The 8,137-nt window shown below is 44.7% G+C and overlaps 1 long non-coding RNA gene across 1 annotated transcript; it reads right to left on the bottom strand.

Moving 5' to 3' along the window:
- Positions 1-3,371: 3,371 nt before the first annotated feature.
- On the bottom strand, positions 3,372-4,950 carry LOC119971404. Its single transcript, XR_005461831.1, has 3 exons — positions 4,300-4,950; positions 3,937-4,014; positions 3,372-3,473 (listed from the first exon to the last, which is right to left on the bottom strand). It is a non-coding gene; the product is annotated as an uncharacterized LOC119971404 (long non-coding RNA).
- Between the last annotated feature and the right edge of the window lie 3,187 nt (positions 4,951-8,137).

Raw genomic sequence — 8,137 nt, 5'->3', positions numbered from 1 at the left:
CGCTGAGTCACTTCGGAAGCCCGTGTGCATTGAGGCCGGAGCGAGCTGAAAGTTTGAATTGCACCCGGATCCTTCACTCACAACACGGCCCAAAGAGATTTCTCAATGACTGGTGACCTCTGGACCGTGTGCACCTTCCTGTCTGTGGTAAGACTGAACTACACTGAATATTGTTATTAACTCTGTAAATATCTAGAATCAGAATGAATCCTGTTGGCAATCTATAATTTCAAATCTCAAATCACACTCAATTCCTGGCACTGGATTGTGTCCAAAACTCATCCACAGGTCTGTGCAGGTTCCAGCCAGTTCAGCTGCTCACTGCAATGGAAAGTTGTCTGTTTGATATAGTGCTGAGCTGGTTCATTGTTCACTGATGCTCACTGTTGTCTCCAATCTCTGTGTCCTTTATATTTTCTCCAGCACCAATTCAGTAAATAAAAACCACAAAACTACAATTACTGGTGTCGGAGGGAGAAAGGGTCTGACATGTGTTGTAAATGGTCATGTTTCCAAAATTAAACATGTTATATTTGAGTTTACCCAGTCACAACTGACACACACTTCTCCCTTAACATCACTAAATTCAGATTACATGGTCATTTAACGGTCGCTATTCATGGGATCTTCCTGTGTGTAAATGTCCTGTGGTGGTTCACATTACAACAGGGATTGTTCTTTGAAAGCATTTCCCCTCTCCCTGACGGCTCTCTTACTGCTGTGTTACTGGCAGAATTCTGTTGACAGGGCTGCAGTGTTACCTGCTCTGCTGTATGTGTCAGTGACATGGAGAATGTACAGCAGATACCTTCAATCCCTGGAGACCAGGACTCCCCTACAAAATCCTGTAAATTGAATGGCAGAATAAGTGCTATCTTGTTAGTGTCATGTCTCAGGCCAACATCCCAGTGTGAGGCACGGGTTATGGTTCATCAGCTACACTGGGCGAGTTACATGGCCCACATGCCTGATTCAAGACTCCCAAAACAAGCTCTCTGCTCTGAACTATGTCATGGCAGCAAGTCACCAGGAGGGCAGTAGAATGTTTTCAGGGACGTCCACAAAGCCTCCGTGAGGAAATGTACCAGCCCCACCAATTTGCAGGAACCTCTTGCTCGAAATGACCAAACTGGAGACAAAACATCCGGGAAAGAGCCAACCATTTTGCGTGTCTTCGGTAGATTAGATAGAAGCCAGGCACAAACAGCGGAAGGGGGTTGCAAAATCCAAGCCTCCCACCCACTTCATTAAACACTACCTGCGCCACCTGTGGCAGAGTGTGTGGACCCAATATTGGACATTTTAGTCACTGCAAGACCCACATCCCTGGAGTGGAGGAAGATCATCCTCGGTCCTGAGGAGCAGCTTTAAGATAGAGAGAGAGACTGACAGAGCGTTTGACAGTTTTACTCATTCTACTAATTGCTATTCATGGGAACGTCCTGTTTGTAAATATCCTGGGGTGCTTCACGTTACAATAGAGATTGTTATTTGAAAGCATTTCACCTTTTCTGACGGCCCTTTCACTATTGAAAGTCCCAATCAAGCACTTTGTGAATTTTGTAAATTCCACTTTCAAATTCCCGTTCTGCACACTCTCTGTCCTTGAAAGATGCCGGCTCATCTCCAACCAACGGTATGGTGGCACAGTGGTTAGCACTGCTGCCTCACAGCTCCAGGGACCCGGGCTTGAAATTCCGGCCTCAGGTGACTATCAGTATGGAGTTTGCACGATCTTCCCGTGTCTGCGTGGGTTTCCTTCGGACGCTCCACCTTCATCCCACAGACCAAAGATGCATACGTCAGGTGGATTGACAATGCAAAATTGCCCCTTAGTGTCCAGAAAGTTTTGTTGAGTTACTGGATTATGGGGATAGGATGGAGGCATGGGTTTATGTAGGATGTTATTTCCAACGGCCGGTGCAGACTCATTGGGCTGAATAGCCTCCTTCTGCACTGTAAATTCTATGATTCTATTAACTCCTTACTCTCCTAATTCCTTGAAATTATTGTCAATTTACATGTTCACACACATCTTTCCCAGAATTTCCTGTTTGATCCTCTCCATTCAGGTTTCACCCCATTACACCACTGTGAGGACTCTACCCAAATTCATAATGGCATCCTGTGTGATAGTGATCAAAGCCCATTATCCCTGCTCAATAACCCTGCTGCCTTTAACATGCTCCATGACACATCCACCTTCGATACCATTCTCAGTGCCATTACCATCCCATGGTTCCACTCAGCCCAATCTATTTGCAGACTGAAATACGGGTAACATGTTTCTCATTGGATTAACACCCAAGTCTTTCTCATGTGATTTTTATTTTGCGTTTTCTCTCTCCAGTGTGTCTGTCTGTGACTCATGTCATATGCTTAATAAAATATGGATATTGCTTTTAACAACTCACAGCTATGTGTAATATTGAAAGGAGTGTAGACACATGGTGGTCGTGATTGTTTAAAGTAACTTACACTATTTTGGATTTAGGCATGTCGGTCACCAACAGGAAGTCCACAATATAAATGCTGTGGCGAAGGACGGAATTTTAAACATTTTTTGTTCTTCATTTTGTTTTTAAATTTGGAGTTCCTAATTCATTTTTTCCATTTAAGGGGCAATTTTGCGTGGCCAATCCCCCTCTCCTGTCCATCTTTGGGTTGTGGGGGTATATCCCATGCAAACACAGGGAGAATGTGCAAATTCCACATGGGCACTGACCCAGAGCCAGATCGAACCTGGGGCCAGGGCGCTGTGATGCAGCAGTCCTAACCTCTGCGCCACCACGCTGCCCCGGGACAGTTTTAAATTTGGAAAATTAAAGTTCAATTACCAGACTGAAACAGATGGGAATGGGGTTTTAATACAGAACATTATGCAATGCGGCTTGACGGTACAGTTAGAACTCAGCTCAATTCCACAAGGTCATTCTCTCATTCGGAATATCAGGCATGGAAGAGACGAATGAGGGCAGGAAAACCAATGAAGGGATGTCTGTGAGATGGAGTGTTGACATGGACCATGTTGGTTGGGGTCTGTGTTTGGGGGGTGGGATGGCTGTGTCATTGTGGGTTTTTGTCTTTGTTGGATTTTTCTGTTTAAAAGTGTTAAAATTATGAATGGCGTAAAACAACTTTCTAAAAAAAAGGAATATCACATTCTTAAATAAAAGAATGACACTAATCACTGGAGATGCAATTATTAAATTTTATTTAATACAAGACACAAATAACAGAAAATTCAATAATATTCATACACTTTTCACGACTTTATGTAAACACAATTCATCAGGATATCGACAGTGAAACATGCAGTGTGTGGAATACAGTACATATGGATAATGTTTCAGATATTGTGTCTGACGGGCCTGTTGTTCAGGAACAGCAGCTACATTTGTCAGAGGATTTGCCTTTACACACACAGCCATTGGCACAGTTCGTACATCCTGCAGGACAGCAAGAGCAGCAACCTGAGAGGACAGGACAAAGACACAAATCAGTAACAATCAATGAGTTGACTGAAACCCCCCCCCCCCCCCCCCCCCAGAGCCTCCCATTGCAGCACTCAGCTCCTCACTCACAAACTCATCTGGGTCATATCCCCAAGTAACCCATCTGCAGAGGCTCAGCATCAGAACACTGTGTGAGAGAGTTTGGGTGAAGATGTTCCACTCACTGTCTCTAATACACCATTTCTAATCATCAGTCTATAATATCAACACTTTCTGATGTGACACTCAGACACTTCTTTAACCAGCAGCTTCCTGTCTCCACATTCTTTAGCCTGGGTATGGAATCAATTTGATGGGAATGAAATCAGGTGAAATCCTCGATCTTGTACTTTTCTATCGTGTTCCTCTGTGAGTTCTACTCAGAACTATCTGTCCCATCAATGCAATGTGAGCAGTTTGAAACTCTCCCCCAGTTACTCACTTTTCTGGCAGCGTCCAGCTTTGCTGGTGGCACATCGGCAGTCGGAGCACCTGCAGGTGTTTTCACAGGAGCAGGATCCTGAAAAGAGGAGAAAGACAGACATTGAGTTGTGTTCGAAGCCTGAGAAATGCAGCCCATGCCACCGTGTGGAGGGCGGGCACTTTGTCACATTCTCTTGTGCAGTGAGTTGAATAAAGAGCCTCCCCTCCAATGCTGCAGCCTCAGTGGGAGTGAGCCGGCCCCTCCCCTCCAATGCTGCAGCCTCAGTGGGAGTGAGCCGGCACACTGTGCTAAAAACACTGACACCAGTTACCACTCACCATTCAGGCACACACAGGGCTTCGAGTCAGACATTTCACTAACTTCTTCTTCAGCTTCCAGTCCTCACCCAGTCAGCGCTTCCCGATCTTGTGCCGTTTGCTGAATGGGAGCCGAGTTTTATGGGGTTGTGATCGGTGGGGAACCGGCTGCAAAACCGGGAAAGGGGCGGCTCGGTGCCGCCTCAATGCACACGGGGAAGCCAAGTGAGTGAGCGGCTGAAAGTTTGAATTGCACACGGCTTGTAGACTGGAGTTTGATTTTAGTCACTCTGCCAATATTGCAAATCACAAAGGACCCGATCGGAATCGCTGTCATTGAGAAATCTTTTTGGGCCGTGTTGTGAGTGAAGGAACCGGTTGGAAATCGAATTTTGAGCCGCTGAGTCACTTCGGAAGCCCGTGTGCATTGAGGCCGGAGCGAGCTGAAAGTTTGAATTGCACCCGGATCCTTCACTCACAACACGGCCCAAAGAGATTTCTCAATGACTGGTGACCTCTGGACCGTGTGCACCTTCCTGTCTGTGGTAAGACTGAACTACACTGAATATTGTTATTAACTCTGTGAATATCTAGAATCAGAATGAATCCTGTTGGCAATCGATAATTTCAAATCTCAAATCACACTCAATTCCGGGCACAGGATTGTGTCCAAAACTCATCCACAGGTCTGTGCAGGTTCCAGCCAGTTCAGCTGCTCACTGCAATGGAAAGTTGTCTGTTTGATATAGTGCTGAGCTGGTTCATTGTTCACTGATGCTCACTGTTGTCTCCAATCTCTATGTCCTTTATATTTTCTCCAGCACCAATTCAGTAAATAAAAACCACAAAACTACAATTACTGGTGTCGGAGGGAGAAAGGGTCTGACATGTGTTGTAAATGGTCATGTTTCCAAAATTAAACATGTTATATTTGAGTTTACCCAGTCACAACTGACACACACTTCTCCATTAACATCACTAAATTCAGATGACATACTCATTTAACGGTCGCTATTCATGGGATCTTCCTGTGTGTAAATGTCCTGTGGTGGTTCACATTACAACAGGGATTGTTCTTTGAAAGCATTTCCCCTCTCCCTGACGGCTCTCTTCCTGCTGTGTTACTGGCAGAATTCTGTTGACAGGGCTGCAGTGTTACCTGCTCTGCTGTATGTGTCAGTGACATGGAGAATGTACAGCAGATACCTTCAATCCCTGGAGACCAGGACTCCCCTACAAAATCCTGTAAATTGAATGGCAGAATAAGTGCTATCTTGTTAGTGTCATGTCTCAGGCCAACATCCCAGTGTGAGGCACGGGTTATGGTTCATCAGCTACACTGGGCGAGTTACATGGCCCACATGCCTGATTCAAGACTCCCAAAACAAGCTCTCTGCTCTGAACTATGTCATGGCAGCAAGTCACCAGGAGGGCAGTAGAATGTTTTCAGGGACGTCCACAAAGCCTCCGTGAGGAAATGTACCAGCCCCACCAATTTGCAGGAACCTCTTGCTCGAAATGACCAAACTGGAGACAAAACATCCGGGAAAGAGCCAACCATTTTGCGTGTCTTCGGTAGATTAGATAGAAGCCAGGCACAAACAGCGGAAGGGGGTTGCAAAATCCAAGCCTCCCACCCACTTCATTAAACACTACCTGCGCCACCTGTGGCAGAGTGTGTGGACCCAATATTGGACATTTTAGTCACTGCAAGACCCACATCCCTGGAGTGGAGGAAGATCATCCTCGGTCCTGAGGAGCTGCTTTAAGAGAGAAAGAGAGACTGACAGAGCGTTTGACAGTTTTACTCATTCTACTAATTGCTATTCATGGGAACTTCCTGTTTGTAAATATCCTGGGGTGCTTCACATTACAATAGAGATTGTTATTTGAAAGTATTTCACCTTTTCTGACGGCCCTTTCACTATTGAAAGTCCCAATCAAGCACTTTGTGAATTTTGTAAATTCCACTTTCAAATTCCCGTTCTGCACACTCTCTGTCCTTGAAAGATGCCGGCTCATCTCCAACCAACGGTATGGTGGCACAGTGGTTAGCACTGCTGCCTCACAGCTCCAGGGACCCGGGGTTGAAATTCCGGCCTCAGGTGACTATCAGTATGGAGTTTGCACGATCTTCCCGTGTCTGCGTGGGTTTCCTTCGGACGCTCCACCTTCATCCCACAGACCAAAGATGCATACGTCAGGTGGATTGACAATGCAAAATTGCCCCTTAGTGTCCAGAAAGTTTTGTTGAGTTACTGGATTATGGGGATAGGATGGAGGCATGGGTTTATGTAGGATGTTATTTCCAACGGCCGGTGCAGACTCATTGGGCTGAATAGCCTCCTTCTGCACTGTAAATTCTATGATTCTATTAACTCCTTACTCTCCTAATTCCTTGAAATTATTGTCAATTTACATGTTCACACACATCTTTCCCAGAATTTCCTGTTTGATCCTCTCCATTCAGGTTTCACACCATTACACCACTGTGAGGACTCTACCCAAATTCATAATGGCATCCTGTGTGATAGTGATCAAAGCCCATTATCCCTGCTCAATAACCCTGCTGCCTTTAACATGCTCCATGACACATCCACCTTCACCTTCGATACCTTTCTCAGTGCCATTACCATCCCATGGTTCCACTCAGCCCAATCTATTTGCAGACTGAAATACGGGTAACATGTTTCTCATTGGATTAACACCCAAGTCTTTCTCATGTGATTTTTATTTTGCGTTTTCTCTCTCCAGTGTGTCTGTCTGTGACTCATGTCATATGCTTAATAAAATATGGATATTGCTTTTAACAACTCACAGCTATGTGTAATATTGAAAGGAGTGTAGACACATGGTGGTCGTGATTGTTTAAAGTAACTTACACTATTTTGGATTTAGGCATGTCGGTCACCAACAGGAAGTCCACAATATAAATGCTGTGGCGAAGGACGGAATTTTAAACATTTTTTGTTCTTCATTTTGTTTTTAAATTTGGAGTTCCTAATTCATTTTTTCCATTTAAGGGGCAATTTTGCGTGGCCAATCCCCCTCTCCTGTACATCTTTGGGTTGTGGGGGTATATCCCATGCAAACACAGGGAGAATGTGTAAATTCCACATGGGCACTGACCCAGAGCCAGATCGAACCTGGGGCCAGGGCGCTGTGATGCAGCAGTCCTAACCTCTGCGCCACCACGCTGCCCCGGGACAGTTTTAAATTTGGCAAATTAAAGTTCAATTACCAGACTGAAACAGATGGGAATGGGGTTTTAATACAGAACATTATGCAATGCGGCTTGATGGTACAGTTAGAACTCAGCTCAATTCCACAAGGTCACTCTCTCATTCGGAATATCAGGCATGGAAGAGACGAATGAGGGCAGGAAAACCAATGAAGGGATGTCTGTGAGATGGAGTGTTGACATGGACCATGTTGGTTGGGGTCTGTGTTTGGGGGGTGGGATGGCTGTGTCATTGTGGGTTTTTGCCTTTGTTGGATTTTTCTGTTTAAAAGTGTTAAAATTATGAATGGCGTAAAACAACTTTCTAAAAAAAAGGAATATCACATTCTTAAATAAAAGAATGACACTAATCACTGGAGATGCAATTATTAAATTTTATTTAATACAAGACACAAATAACAGAAAATTTAATAATATTCATACACTTTTCACGACTTTATGTAAACACAATTCATCAGGATATCGACAGTGAAACACGCAGTGTGTGGAATACAGTACATATGGATAATGTTTCAGATATTGTGTCTGAGGGGCCTGTTGTTCAGGAACAGCAGCTACATTTGTCAGAGGATTTGCCTTTACACACACAGCCATTGGCACAGTTCGTACATCCTGCAGGACAGCAAGAGCAGCAACCTGAGAGGACAGGACAAAGACACAA

Source organism: Scyliorhinus canicula, chromosome 9, assembly GCF_902713615.1.
Source record: "Scyliorhinus canicula chromosome 9, sScyCan1.1, whole genome shotgun sequence".
Classification (NCBI taxonomy): domain Eukaryota; kingdom Metazoa; phylum Chordata; class Chondrichthyes; order Carcharhiniformes; family Scyliorhinidae; genus Scyliorhinus; species Scyliorhinus canicula.
Note: the sequence above shows the minus strand (reverse complement) of the source record. Positions and strands in the feature narration are given on the sequence as shown.